Source organism: Dryobates pubescens, chromosome 10 (assembly GCF_014839835.1).
Source record: "Dryobates pubescens isolate bDryPub1 chromosome 10, bDryPub1.pri, whole genome shotgun sequence".
Taxonomy (NCBI): Eukaryota; Metazoa; Chordata; class Aves; order Piciformes; family Picidae; genus Dryobates; species Dryobates pubescens.
The window spans coordinates 13,133,064-13,148,524 of record NC_071621.1 but is presented as its reverse complement, the minus strand read 5'-3'; the positions used below and the strand labels follow the sequence as shown (position 1 = coordinate 13,148,524).

Sequence of the window (15,461 nt, the reverse complement as noted above, 5' to 3'; positions counted from 1 at the left end):
ATGGGGTCTGTGGTGACAGGTTGGACTTGATGATCTTTGAGGTCTCTTCCAACCTTGATGATTCTGTGACAGACTGAGGGAGTTGGGACTATTCAGTCTGTAGAGAAGAAGGCTCCAAGGAGACCTTGTTGTGGCATTCCAGTATCTGAAAGGGGCTACAAGAAAGCTGGGGAGGGACTTTTTAGGGTGTCAGGTAGTGATAGGACTAGGGGGAATGGAATAAAAATAGAAATGGGTGGATTCAGATTGGATGTTAGAAAGAATACATAGAATACATAGAATAAACCAGGTTGGAAGAGACCTTCAAGATCACCGCGTCCAACCCATCAACCAATCCAACACCGCCCAAACAACTAACCCACGGCACCAAGCACCCCATCAAGTCTCCTCCTGAAAACCTCCAGTGATGGCAACTCCACCACCTCCCCAGGCAGCCCATTCCAATGGGCAATCACTCTTTCTGTATAGAACTTCTTCCTAACATCTAGCCTGAACCTCCACTGGCGCAGCCTGAGACTGTGTCCTCTTGTTCTGGTGCTGGCTGCCTGGGAGAAGAGACCAACATCCGTCTGTCTACAACCTCCCTTCAGGTAGTTGTAGAGAGCAATAAGGTCACCCCTCAGTCTCCTCTTCTCCAGGCTAAGCAACCCCAGCTCCCTCAGCCTCTCCTCACAGGGCTGTGTTCCAAACCCCTCACCAACTTTGTTGCTCTTCTCTGGACTCGTTCCAGCAAGTCAACCTCCTTCCTAAACTGAGGGGCCCAGAACTGGACACAGTACTCGAGGTGCGGCCTAACCAGTGCAGTGTACAGGGGCAGAATGACCTCCCTGCTCCTGCTGGCCACACTGTTCCTGATGCAGGCCAGGATGCCATTGGCCCTCTTAGCTGCCTGGGCACACTGCAGGCTCATGTTCAGTCTACCATCAACCAGCACCCCCAGGTCCCTCTCAGCCTGACTGCTCTCTAGCCACTCTGACCCCAACTTGTAACTCTGCATGGGGTTGTTGTGGCCAATGTGCAGAACCTGGCACTTGGATGTGTTCAATCTCATGCCCTTGGACTCTGCCCATCTGTCCAGCCTGTCGAGCTCCCTCTGCAGAGCCTCTCTACCCTCCAGTAGATCAACTCCTGCCCCCAGCTTGGTGTCATCAGCAAATTTACTGATGATGGACTCAATGTCCTCGTCCAGATCATCAATAAAGATGTTAAAGAGCATGGGGCCCAGCACTGATCCCTGCGGCACACCACTAGTGACTGGCTGCCAGCTGGATGTGCCAGCTGAAGTTCTTCAAGTGCTGAGACACTTGAACAGGTTGCCCAGGGAGGTGGTGGAAGCCTTGTCCCTGGAGCGGCCAGGCTGGATGTGGCTGTGAACAACCTGCTCTAATGTGAGGTGTTCCTGCCCATGGCAGGGGGGTTTGAACTAGATGATCCTTGAGGTCACTTCCAACCCTGACAATTCTATGATTCTATTGCTCTCTACAAATACCTGAAAGGAGGTTTCAGTGAGGGAGGTGTTGGTCTCTCTTCTCAAGTAAGTAATGATACAACAAGAGAAAATGACCTCAAGTTGTGCCAGGAGAGGTTTATGTTGGAAAATAGGAAAAATTTCTGAACTGAAAGAGAGGTCAGGCATTGGAGCAGGCTGCTCAGGGAAGCAGTCAAGTCTCCATCCCTGGAGGTGTTCCAAAATGTGTAGATATGGCACTCTGGGACACGGTAGTGTTGGGTTAATGGTTAGACTTGATGATCTTGGAGGTCTTTTCCAACCTTAATGATTCTACAAATGTGCAAATGCCAGTCAGCCACTTGCTAAGAAAACCAATAAAATAAAAGCAGGATATATCTCAGCCCCTTAAATACACATTTCCTATTCTTCACCCCACTGCTTATAAACACCACCTCAAAAGGCACCTCTTATTTCCTCATATTTCAACCCTTTTCTTCTTGTGCCTCTTCTACAGCTGCACAATTGACCTGGTTTTGTTTAAAGAGAGAGATAAAAAGAAATATTTCAGAACATCTCATTGACATCAAGGCTACAAAGAGAGAGGATGTTGAGTCCTGATAGGTCAATGAAGACAGCAGCTTAAGCACTCCTACTGGTCTCAGGACTCCTCCCCTCCTGCTTAATCTTGGCTTCATTGCAACTAACAAAGTGTGTCCCTGATGTGCTTCATGAGAATATGATATCTTCAGACCATGAGATACATGATTGCTGGAGAAGGGGAGGCTGAGGGGAGAGCTCATTGCTCTCCACAACTTCCTGAAAGGAGGCTGGAGTGAGGTGGAGATTGGTCTCTTCTCCCCAGGATCAGGTGACAGGATGAGAGAAGATGGCCTGAAATTGTGCCAGAGGAGATATAGACTGGAGATTAAGATAAATTTATTCACTGCAAGAGTGGTCAGGGATTGGAACAGGCTGCCCAGGGAGGTGGTGGAGTCACCATCACTGGGATTGTTTAAAAAGAACCTGGATGAGGCACTTGGTGCCATGGTTTAGTTGATTAGATGGTGTTGGGTGATAGGTTGGACTTGATGATCTCAAAGGTCCTTTCCACCCTGGTGAATTCTGTATTCTGTACTCTGTATTAAGGTCATACCCAACCCTAACCATTCTATGATTCAATCATAGGTACATAAACAAAGATGTGTATATGACTTGCACCATCCCAATAACTCACTCTGTATTCATAGACAGTGAGTATGCATCATATGACCACCTATAAATTTCATTATCCTCAAAGCACTAATAAATAAATAAATATATATATAAAATGGGGGGGAGGGGGAGGAGTTATAAAGCACAACAGACAGCTCTGAATTCATATAACTGAATATACCACATTGTCTTGTCCCTTCGGTAGGTGGACACCAGATCACCTTTCCAGTAACTAGAATCCATATTGATGTTAAATAAATGAATTAAATAATCCTCCTCCCCAGAGGCACATAAGCAAGGCTGTTGCCCAAATCCAAGTTTACCTCACACACAGAGGTTGTTCAGCCACTACCACTCACTGGATTGAAATAGACTTGGGAATTGAACCAGAAAAGGAAAACAAAGACACTTCTTGAGCCCGTTTCCTCCTCCCAGACGCTCGTGGGAGGGAAGGCTGGGCAGCTCAGAAAAGGTTAACCTCACATTTTCCCTTCGGGCTTGCCCTGGAGAAAGATGAGATTCAAGGTGTTCAAATTCCAGAAACAGAAATCCTCAGCTGCAGAAATTTTACTGCATTAGGGCAACACCCAGAAGACAGTGGTGGGTCCCCAGCCGTCTCCTCCTTCTCCTGCTAAGCCCACAAGTCTGCCAAACCCAAACTCCAAATGCCTCCGAGGCTTACTGGGAGGTGAAAAAAATGCCAACAGACAATACTAATAAACTTCCTGAACCACTTGGACTATCTTCATGTTGTTTATGTTTAGCATTTCAGTGTAGAAGGAGGAATTGGTGGTGGGTAGAAACAAGTTTCACTCATCCTTACACTTAGCACTGAGACTAGACTTCAGTTATGAAGCCCTCTTGCCTCCTCTGCTGCTTACATTCCTCAAACACCTTCATGTTGTACCAGAGAAGGTTAAGGTTGGACATTAGGAAAAATTTCTTCAGCAGAAGTGTTGCCAGACATTAGAACAGGCTTCCCAGAGAAGTGGAGGACTCACCAGCCCTGGAGGGATTGAAGAGGCATGTAGATGTAGTACTTAGTGACATGGTTTAGTGGTGGATTTGGCAGTGCTGGGTTAATGGTTGGGGGTGATGATCTTAAAGGTCTCTCCTAACCAAACTGGTTCTATGAAATTAGATAAGATAGTTTCAGTGTGTCAACAGTGTACATGATTATGATGAAGTGGGCAAGATATTCTTTGTCACAGGCTTCCAACAGTCTTAAACTTTGAGAAGGCCTGCCCAAAAAGAGAAAAGCTCACTCCTTGCTGATAGGACAGGGGCTAGACCCAGAGCACTCTTCATGGGTATCACAGAATCATAGAATGGTTTGGACTGCAATGGACCTGTAAAGGTCATGTAGTCCAACACCCAACCCCCCAAACCACCTGACCTGGAATGTGTCCAGGGATGGAACATCTACCACCTCTCTGGGCAACCTGGGACAGTGTCTCACCACCCCCAGTGGAAAAAAATGTCTTCCCTATACCTACTCTGAATCTCTCTCTTGTAGTTTAAAAGCATCACTCCTTGTTCTGTCACAACAGGCCCTATTAAAAAGTCTGTCCCCATATTTCTTATGGCCCCCCTTTAAGTACTAAAAGGCCACAATAAGGTCTCCCTGGAGCCTTCTCTTCTCCTGGCTGAACAGCCCCAGCTCTCTCAGCTTGGCCTCACAGCAGAGTGGTTCCTTCCCCTGATCATCTTTGTGGCCTCCTCTGGATCTGCTCCAACAGGTCCATATCTCTCCTGTACTAAGGACTCCAGAGCTGCACCCAGCACTGCAGGTGGGATCTCAGCAGAGAGGAGCAGAGGGGCAGAATCTCCTCCCTCCACCTGCTGCCAAGGATACAGCCCAGGACAGAGTTGGCTTCTGGACTGCAAGTGCATGGCACCAGCTCATGTCCAGCTTCTTATCCACCAAGATGTAGAAGTGGTGGGTGAATACTTCTTTTCCACTCCCCGTCCCACAAAGAGCAACAGTTTGAACAATTTTAGACCTTTACACTCAAAAAAAATCATTACAAAGCAGCAAGGTCTGAGCTTAGCCTGGCATATTTTTACAGTACACAGTCAGTAAGCCAGAGGAACTTGGCTTCATGCACATGCAGGATTAAGTGTGGCCATCCAACACTGAATCAAGCCACCATGAAGCAGCATCAAGACCACTCCTGTGCTGCAGCTTGGTGGCCACCAGGACCAAACTCCATCTCACCTACTCACACAAACCCAGCACAGAACGTTGCAGGACCATATGGCAAAGGGCACCTCTGAAGAGTGCCTCATGCAGCCATGCAAGCATGAAGCTGACACAAGAGGCAATTCCTGCTTTGAACCTTTTCTATACCATTAGTGCTCGTGCTAATTGCCACAGCCAACAGCAGCAGTCACTCTGATGGGAGGGCTGAACAAAAGTGACACAGCTGTCAACTGCATTCAAGTACCAAAGCCCTAAGAGTCCATGGTTTTGGGGCCAGAAGACAATCCATCCCTCCATCCAGATTCTGGGGCTTGCAGCTTTTGCAGGGCAGAATGCTGCTGAGAGTAAGTGCAGCTGAGACAGACATTCAAAAAGGAAGCTCATTTTGCCCCTTTCTCAGGGGGATTTAAACAGCAGGTGAGTGGGGCTGGTCTGTGGACATGACCCTTTTTTATTTCAGCTATTTAGATGCAAATTGTTCCCCCTTTCCTCCCCCTCTCAACACCATCTGTTAGCCCAGAGGTTTAGACAGTGCCTAGGGTGTAGGGTGGGGGGTTTTTTTTTTGGGGGGGTGGGGGGGAGGGGATGTGCCTACAGATAAAGCACTGAGAAAATGTCTTTTGATGCTTCTGTTTACTCTGGGGCACAGTTTAGGGAGGTGGGGGAAGAAAATCACTTTGCAATACTATCAAAGAAGTTTTTTTCTCTCCTTCTGCTGCTCTTTTCCTAATAAGCCCATGGATTTCCTATCCTAGAAAGCACTTCTTGTCCAGCTTTTGGCCAACCAGCAACATTATACAGTGACACAGCAGGCTGCTATAGTGTCAGCACAGCACATGAGCTGCAGGAAGTATCAGAGATCCAAGGAATTAAAGTCTTAAATAATAATGATGAAGTCCTTCACTACAAGGCACTGTATTTAATGATCCCTCATTTCTGATTTTCCCTAGTGCACAGCAATGTGCTTTCAAGAACTGTGGAGACATTTGATTTATTAAACACTTCACCCAGGGCTCTGGATTCCTCATAAAGGGAAGATTATGGTGACAGCACTAAGTATGCTTTCAGGAACCTTCAAGATGATACAGTACTGAGAGGGGTGTCTGATGGACTACTGCCACTCAGAGGGATATGTTCAGGCTGAAGAAATGAGCCAGCACCAACCTCATGAAGTTCAACAATAGAAAATGTAAAGCCCTGCTGCTTGGGAGGAATGAACCCAGGCACCAGCACAGACTGAGAGCTGACTGTCAGAAAACCAGCTGTGCAGAGAAAGACATGAGAGTCCTGGTGGACATCAAGTTGACTATGAGTCTCCTTTGCAGCAAAGAAGGTCAAAAGCATCTGGGCTGCATCAGGAAAGGCACTGCCAGCAAGTCAGGGCAAGTGATCTTCCCCTCTGCTCAGGGCTGGTCAAACACTCATGGAGTGCCAGGTCAAATGCTCACCTCCTCAGGACAAGAGAGATGGGGACATACCAGAGAGAGTCCAGCAAAGGTTCACAAAGATGATTAAGGGACTGGAGCATCAGATGTAAGAGGAAAGGCTGAGGGAGCTGGCATTGTTCAGCCTGTAGAAGGAAAAGCTCAGGGGGATCTTATCAATGCACATAAATACCTGCTGGAGGTGTAAAGGTGCAACCAGGCTCCTCTTGGTGGTATCCAGCAACAGGACAAGAGGCAATGGACACAAACTGAAACACAGGAAATTTCATTTAAGTGTCAGAAGGAGGAGGAAAAAAACCCAAAACACCAAAAAAAAGCCAACAAAAAGAATGTTTTCCCTGAAGGGAGAAACAAACTACAGAATAGGTTGCCCAGAAACATCATGAAGTGCCCATCCTTGGGGGGGCTCAAAACCCCACCAGACAGGCCCCTGAGCAAACTGTTCCAGCTACCGTGACTTTACAGGGGGGGCCGGATTAGGCTATCCAGAAGTTCACAGAATCACAGAATGTTAGGGGCTGGAAGGGACATTGAAAGATCACCCAGTCCAAGCCCGCTGCTGGAGCAGGATCACCTACACCAGATCACACAGGAACCCATCCAGGTGTTTTTTTAATATCTCCAGAGAGGGAGACTCCACAACCACCTGGGCAGCCTCTTCCAGGGTTCCACCATCCTCACAGTGAAAAAATCATTCCTCCTGTTTCCATGGAACTTCTTATGGCTTAGCTTCCACCCATTGCCCCTTGTCCTGTCCTTGGCCATCACCCAGCAGAGCCTGGCTCCATCCTCTTGGCATTCATCCTTTACATCTTTATAAACATGAATGGGGTCACTCCTCAGGCTCCTCCTCTCCAAGCTGAGCAGCCCCAGCTCCCTCAGTCTCTCCTCGTAAGGAAGACGGTCCACTCCATTTTTATGGCTCAAGTTGCTGCCAACCTCACCAACTCTGCAATCACAAGCTACAGAAAGAGGCTCTGAAGCAAAGAGACACACAGCGACCTTCAAACCACTTACATGAAGTAAGTGTTTCAAGTCAACAGCACCCAAAGCACCTGTTTAGTGATGAAAGCAAATGAAAAGAGAAAAGTACAACCTCGAGCACAAAAATCAGTGCAACAGTGTTACAACACCCTTCTTTTGAGTTTAATGTGTAGACCACAGTCTTGGTACTTGGGAGACTCAACTTCTCATTGCAATTCTCACACAGGCATCGTTTTTGATGTTGCAGGTATAAGAAAGAAGAGGGGGAAAAAAGATCGAGCACTTTGTGCTTCCTCGGCCCTCCTCCAATCAGTCAATCACCTCTTAAAAGGAAAGGCACTTCAAGTGGCTCCAGAGCACACAGCATGCCATAAATAAATCAATAAATCCCTTCCAGGGGTTTCTGCAACTTCAGTTACCACAAGAAACACATTCTCAGGTTGAAAATAAATGACTAAATAAATAAAAGAGAGAGAGAACGGTGTCCGGAGTCCTGATGGGAAACCCAGCTCAACAGCAGAGAGTAAAAGGGGAGCATGCAGGAACAGGAAAAGCCTTGCTCCCCCTTGAAGTCCAGAGAGTGAGACAGAAGAGCACTCCATGAAGCATGAATGGGCAGAGACCACCTAAGGGAAAGCGAAGAAGCACCTAAGCAAGTTCTTAGGCTGTCCTGGTACAACATCCAAGGTGACACCAAGATGGATTCAGGAAGCTGAGGGAGCTGGCAGATGAGCTGGCCAAGCCTCCCTCCATCATTTTCCTCCAGGCCTGGCTCACTGGAGAGGTCCCAGATGACTGGAAACTGGCCAGTGTGGTCCCCATCCACAAGAAGGGTCAGATGGAGGAACCTGGAAACTCCAGGCCAGTCAGCCTGACCTCAGTGCCAGGGAAAGTGATGGAGCAGATTATCCTGGCGGGAATAACTGCGCACCTGAAGGATGGCCAAGGGCTCAGGCCCAGCCAGCATGGATTTAGGAAGGGCAGGTCCTGCCTCTCCAACCTGATCTCCTTCTATGAACAGGTGGATGTGGGGAGGCCTGTGGATGTAGTCTACCTGGACTTCAGCAAGGCCTTTGACACTGTTCCCCACAGCAAACTCCTGGCCAAGCTGTCAGCCCATGGCTTGGATGGGAGCACACTGCGATGGGTTAGGAACTGGCTGGAGGGCCGAGCCCAGAGAGTGGTGGTGAATGGTGCCACATCCAGCTGGCAGCCAGTCACCAGTGGTGTGCCCCAGGGATCAGTGCTGGGCCCCATGCTCTTTAACATCTTTATTGATGATCTGGATGAGGGGATTGAGTCAATCATCAGTAAATTTGCAGATGACACCAAGTTGGGAGCAGATGTTGATCTGTTAGAGGGTAAAAGGGCTCTGCAGAGGGACCTTGACAGGGCCCCCCCCATGGCAGAGGGGGTGGAACTAGATGATCCTCGTGGTCCCTTCCAACCCTGACTGATACTATGATACTATGATAGGCTGGACAGATGGGCAGAGTCCAACAGGATGGTATTTAACAGCCAGGTGCTGCACTTCGGTCACAACAACTCCATGCAGTGCTACAGGCTGGGGTTGGAGTGGCTGGAGAACAGCCAGACAGAAAGGGACCTGGGGGTACTGATTGACAGCTGGCTGAAAGTGAGCCAGCAGTGTGCCCAGGTGGCCAAGTAGGCCAATGGAATCCTGCCCTGCATCAAGAATAGTGTGGCCAGCAGGAGCAGGGCAGTCACTGTGCCCCTGTACTCTGCACTGGTTAGGCCACACCTTGAGTCCTGTGTCCAGTTCTGGGCCCCTCAGTTTAGGAAGGACATTGAGACACTTGAATGTGTCCAGAGAAGGGCAACGAGGCTGGGGAGAGGCCTTGAGCACAGCCCTGTGAGGAGAGGCTGAGGGAGCTGGGGTTGTTTAGCCTGGAGAGGAGGAGGCTCAGGAGAGACCTTTATTGCTCTCTACAACTACCTGAAGGGAGGTTGTAGCCAGGAGGGGGTTGGTCTCTTCTCCCAGGCAATCAGCACCAGAACAAGAGGACACAGTCTCAAGCAGTGCCAAGGGAGGTTTAGGCTCGAGGTGAGGAGAAAGTTCTTCACTGAGAGAGTTGTTAGGTATTGGAATGTGCTGCCCAGGGAGGTGGGGGAGTCACCATCCCTGGAGGTGTTCAAGAGGGGACTGGCCGTGGCTCTTGGTGCCTTGGTGTAGTAGTCATGAGGTGTTGGGTGACAGGTTGATGATCTTTGAGGTCTTTTCCAACTTTATTGATTCTATGATTCATCATGGAAAAAAAAATACTTTGTTGATGGTGCTACACTGAGGTGAAAGGCAGCAGCTTCAGCTTGGAAGGCTTCCTGCCAGCCAAGGTTTGCATAGAAACATTTTAAAAGGGGTTTTGGCCTTTTTGTCTTTTTCCTTTTTTACTGTTGGTATAGAGTTTTGCTTTTTTGAGTGCTGCCAATACAAACACAACATTTTCCTCTTTCATAGAATCATAGAATGGTCTGGGTTGGAAGGAACCTCCAAAGTCATCTAGCCCAACACCCTCTGTAGTCAGCATAGACATCTAGATCAGGCTGCCCAGAGCCCTGTTAAGCCTCACCTTGAATATCTCCATGGAAAGGGACCCCAACCACCTCCCTGGGCAACCTGTTCCAGTGTTCCACTACTGTCATGGTAAAGAACTTGTTCCTAACATCCAATCTAAATCTGCTCTTCTCTAGTTTCAAGCCATTTCCCCTTATCCTATCACTCCAGGCTTTTGTAAATAGTCTCTCTCCATCCTTCTTGTAGGCCTCCTTCAGGTACTGGAAAGTCATTATTAGGCCCCCTTGGAGCCTTCTCTTCTCCAGGCTGAACAACCCCAGTTCCCTAAGTCTCTCCTTGCAGCAGATCTGCTCCAACCCCCTGATCATTTTCGTGGCCCTCCTCTGGACCTGTTCCATCAGGTCCATGTCCTTCCTATATTGAGGGCTCCAGCCTTGGACACAGTACTCCAGGTGAGGTCTCACCAGAGCAGAGTGGCAGAATCACCTCTCTGGATCTGCTGGCAACGCTGCTTTGGATGCAGCCCAGGCAGCCATTGGCCTTCTGTGCTGCAAGCTCACACTGTCTGCTCATGTCCAGCTTTTCATCCACCAGCACCTTCAAGTCCTTTCCCACAGGGCTGCTTTCTAAGACCTCCTCCCCCAGCCTGCAGCGACAGTGAGGATTGTGCCAGCCTTGCTTGCACAGACAGAAGACGATCTCGACTCTTTGGTGACAAGGCAGGAACCTGAGCTGCCCACTTCCAAACTATTCACTTCTAAAATAACTGCAATCCAGTATCTATTACTGGAGAGCAACATTCTGACACAGTTTGCAGGAATTTCATTGTATCAGTCAGGGTTGAAAGGGACCACAAGGATCATCTAGTTCCAACCCCCCTGCCATGGGCAGGGACACCCCACACTAGATGAGGCTGGCCACAGCCTCATCCAGCCTGGGCTTAAACACCTCCAGGGATGAGGCCCCAACCACCTCCCTGGACAACCCATTCCAGGGCTTCACCACTCTCATGGGGAAGAACTTCCTCCTCACCTCCAGCCTGAATCTCCCCACCTCCAGCTTCATTCCATTCCCCCTAGTCCTATCACTACCTGAGATCCTGAGAAGTCCCTCCCCAGCCTTCTTGTAGGCCCCCTTCAGATACTGGAAGGCCACAATTAGGTCACCTGGGAGCCTTCTCTTCTCCCGACTGAACAGCCCCAACTCCTTCAGTCTGTCCTCACAGGAGAGGTGCTCCAGCCCTCTGATCATCCCCGTGGCCCTTCTCCAGGACATCCATATCCCTTCTGTAATAGGGGCTCCAGAACTGGATGCAGTACTCCAGGTGGGGTCTCACCAGAGCTGAGCAGAGGGGGAGAATCCCCTCCCTTGCCCTGCTGGCCACACTTCTCTTGCTGCAGCCCAGGATCTGATTGGCTTTCCGGGCTGCAAGTGCACACTGAGAGCTCCTGTTGAGCTTCTCGTCCACCAGCACCCCCAAGTCTCTCTCCTCAGGGCTGCTTTCCAGCCAGTCCCTGCCCAGCCTGGATTTGTGCCTGGGATTGCCTCAACCCAGCTGCAGGACCCTGCACTTGGTCTTGTTGAACCTCATGAGGTTGGCTTGTGCCCACCTCTCCAGCCTGTCAAGGTCCCTCTGGATGGCATCCCTTCCCTCCAGCGTGTCTGCTGCACCACACAGCTTGGTGTCATCAGCAAACTTGCTGAGGGTGCACTCAATGCCACTGTCCATGGCACCCACAAAGATGTTGAACAAGCCTGGTCCCAGGACTGATCCCTGAGGGGCTGCTTGCCACTGGCCTCCACTGGGACATGGACCCATTCATAGAAACCTTTTCCTAAAACAAAATTTAAAATACTGTATCTGTACAGACAGTGTTTAAATCAGTTTGGGCTGAGATTTTGAAAGATTCTGAAGTTTTCCTTTTCAAACCCATAGTGGTTATCTTTTAGCCATTTATGAAAGCAGCAGGAGTTTCCCCAACAGAATTAGAGTCATCTTCATGCACTGCTCTACATCACCAGCTAATTCCTGTTTCCACATCTCTGGCATTTCACCAGCATCACTGGGAAGCTAAAGGACAGCTACTGGAAATGGTTCTATTTAACCAACTTCTTGTTCACAAATCCAGGCATGTGCATAAATTTTAAGGGCTGCAGTTTGATCTACAGGACAAGACACAGGCACTAATTCTCACTCTCCTTGACTTCAGAAAGACAGAAAAGGTCATCTGTGATAGCTAAGGGATACTTGGCCTTACTGCCAGCAAGCCACCCACTGAAAACAGTGGGAGTTTGGCCCCAAATTAGGATTTCAGGATCCATCCCATAATGCCCTGTAACACTTCCCACACAGTACTACCTGACAGCTTCTGAGAACTGGCAAAATGTGAGGGACATGCTGACAACATCCGAGAGGAGGCTTCCAAGGGTCTATTTGCTAACAACTGCATTCCACCAGTTTGTGTCTGCAGTGTGCACACACTCACCCCACTCCACATTAGCAGGGGGGGGTCATGTGCTGATTTTTTTAAAGCACACTGGCTGAAAACACCTCTCCAAAAGCTGCTGGGTGCCAAACAAACCAGACTTTCGAAAGCGAAAAGACCCACACAGAAGCCACGTCCAGGACATCGCTGAACTTGTGCAACCACCCCCCCACGTTTGGCTCCCTGTCACTACTAGTGATTAGGTAAGTAACACCAGCAACAGACAGATGCTCCTCCAGAACCTCTTTCCAGCACCACTTCCCAAATTGTCATCTTCTCCCACAGATACCTCCAGAACAGCCCTAAAAATAACTCCTGCCACCCCCGACGCAACCTGAGACAAGGTGGATGGATTTGCAGCCAGGAAGCATTAAGGTCTGAGAGCAAATTGCTGCCCACACAGCGCCCAGATCTAACAGCAGGGATACTCAGAAAACCAGTCTGCTACTGGTGGATGGTCATTCCCCTGCTCCCCACTCTTGACCAGGTAAGTATATGCCGGAGCTGAATGTTGCCCCTGGGGAACACACAGCTATGAGCCCAGTTCAACCCGGTCCGACCTGTATCCTGCGGGGAGCCAAGCGACAGCCAGCTCACCTCCCACCTGGAGCACTGCATCCAGTTCTGGAGCCCCCATTGCAGAAAGGATCTGGACATGCTGGAGCACGTCTGGCTGGAGGGCTGGAGTTCCCCTCCTATGAGAACAGACAGAGAGTTGGGACTGTTGTGTCTGGAGAGGAGAAGGCTCCAAGGAGACCTTATTGAGGCCTTCCAGTATCTTAAGAGGGCTACAAGAAAGCTGGGGAGGGACTTCTTAGGGTGTCAGGGAGTGATAGGACTAGGAGGAATGGAACAAAAATAGAAATGGGTAGATTCAGCTTGGATGTTAGGAAGAAATTCTTCACCATGACAGTGGTGAGACACTGGCACAGGTTGCCCAGGGAGGTGGTGGAAGCCTCATCACTGGAGGTTTTGAAGGCCAGGCTGGATGTGGCTCTGAGCAACCTGCTCTAGTGTAAGGTGCCCCTGCCCATGGCAGGAGGGTTGGAACAGAACAGAACAAACCAGATTGGAAGAGACCTTTGAGATCATTGAGTCCAACGTATCATCCAACACTGTCTAATCAACTAAACCATGGCACCAAGCCCCCCATCAAGCCTCTTCCTAAACACCTCCAGTGATGGTGAATCCACCACCTCCCTGGGCAGCCCATTCCAATGGCCAATAACTCTTTCCATGAAGAACTTCTTCCTAACATCCAGCCTAAAACTCCCCTGGTGCAGCTTGAGACTGTGTCCTCTTGTTCTGTCACAGGTTGCCTGGGAGAAGAGACCAACCCCCACCTGGCTACAACCTCCCTTCAGGTAGTTGTAGAGAGCAGAAAGGTCTTCCCTGAGCCTCCTCTTTTCCAGGCTAAGCAACCCCAGCTCCCTCAGCCTGTCCCTGGGGGACACCACTAGTGCCTGGCTGCCAGCTGGATGTGGCACCATTCACCACCACTCTCTGGGCTCGGCCCTCCAGCCAGTTCCTAACCCAATGCAGTGTGCTCCCATCCAAGCCATGGGCTGACAGCTTGGCCAGGAGTTTGCTATGGGGGATGGTGTCAAAGGCCTTGCTGAAGTCCAGGTAGACTACATCCACAGCCTGCCCCACATCCACCATGTGGGTCACCTGATCATAGAAGGAGATCAGGTTGGTCAGGCAGGACCTGCCCTTCCTAAATCCATGCTGGCTGGGCCTGAGCCCTTGGCCATCCTGTAAGTGCTGTGTGATTGCACTCAGGATGACCTGTTCCATAACCTTGCCTGGCACTGAGGTCAGGCTGACAGGCCTGGAATTCCCTGGCTCATCCAACCATTCTTGTGGATGGGCATCACGTTGGCCAGCTTCCAGTCATCTGGGACCTCTCCAGTGAGACAGGACTGATGAAAAATGATGGAGAGATTGGCTTGGCCAGCTCATCTGCCAGCTCTCTCAGTACTCTAGGATGGATCCCATCTGGTCCCATGGACTTGTGGGGATTCAAGCGGCTAAGGAAGTCTCTAACTACTTCCTCCTGGATCACAGGGGAGCTATGCTGCTCCCTGGCTCCATCTGCCAGCTCAGGAGGCCAGTTGTCAGGAACACAACCTACCCTGCTATTAAAATTTGAGGCAAAGAAGGTGTTAAGTACCTTTTCCTTTTCCTCATCTGTAGTTACAATATTCCCCTCCATGTCCACCAAGGAGCAGAGGTTGTCCTTGTCCCTCCTCTTGCTATTAATATTTGGATTTTTTGTTGTCCTTCACAGCAGAGGCCAGTCTGAGCTCTAAATGGGCTTTTGCCTCCCTAATTTTTTTCCTGCATGACCTAGCAACATCCTTAAACATTCCATGGGTTGCCTCACCTTTCTCCCAAAGATGATACACCCTCTTTTTTTCTCTTAATTCCTTTAGAAGTTCATTGCCCATCCAGGCTGGCCACCTGCCCCGGTGGCTCATCTTCCGGCACAGCCTGTTCCTGCACCTTCAAGATTGCTTTCTTGAAGCAGGTCCAGCCCTCCTGGACCCCTTTGTTTTTAAGGGCTGTTTTCCAAGGTACCTCCTCAGTTAGTTCCTTGCATATCCTGAAGTCTGCCCTCTGGAAGTCCAGAGTGGAGGTCTTCTTGCTGCCCCTCTCAGCTTGACTGCATATTGAAAACTCAACTACCTCATGGTCACTGGACCCCAGACAGCCTCCGACCACCACATCTCCCACCAGCCCTTCTCTATTGGTAAAAAGGAGGTCAAGCAAAGCCTTACCCCTGGTAGGCTCACACAGCAGCTGGGAAAAGAAGCTGTCCTCCATACACTCTAAGAACCTTCTAGACTGCCTCCTCTCTGCCGTGTTGAGTTCCCAGCAGATATCAGGCAGGTTAAAATCACCCATAAGCAATGATCCTTGAGGTCCCTTCCAACCCTAACAATTCTGTGATTCTATGTATTCCACAAGCCAAGGGCTTCATACAGCATGGCTGCTCCGAATGGGGGGGCCTGGAATCTGCCCAGAATGAAGTCACTGATTTCACTGACCACAACACAGGGGCAGTGGCATCTGATTCAGAAATGTATCTTTTAGTTGGATCTCTGGAGGCAGCAGGGGATTGCATGTGACAGGATCAACACTTACG

The 15,461-nt window shown here is 49.6% G+C and overlaps 1 protein-coding gene across 5 annotated transcripts in view; it reads right to left on the bottom strand.

Annotated features, from left to right (window-relative positions):
- The window catches only part of PAK1 (p21 (RAC1) activated kinase 1), a 125,596-nt gene that overhangs the window by 74,820 nt on the left and 35,315 nt on the right, over positions 1-15,461 (bottom strand). For 3 of the 5 annotated variants that reach the window (XM_054164560.1, XM_054164561.1, XM_054164562.1), the window contains one exon: positions 6,483-6,558. The exons of the other annotated variants lie outside the window; for them this stretch is intronic. The gene's annotated coding sequence lies outside the window, so the exon portion shown is untranslated. The remainder of the gene's footprint in view (positions 1-6,482; positions 6,559-15,461) is intronic. 5 annotated transcript variants of the gene reach the window in all.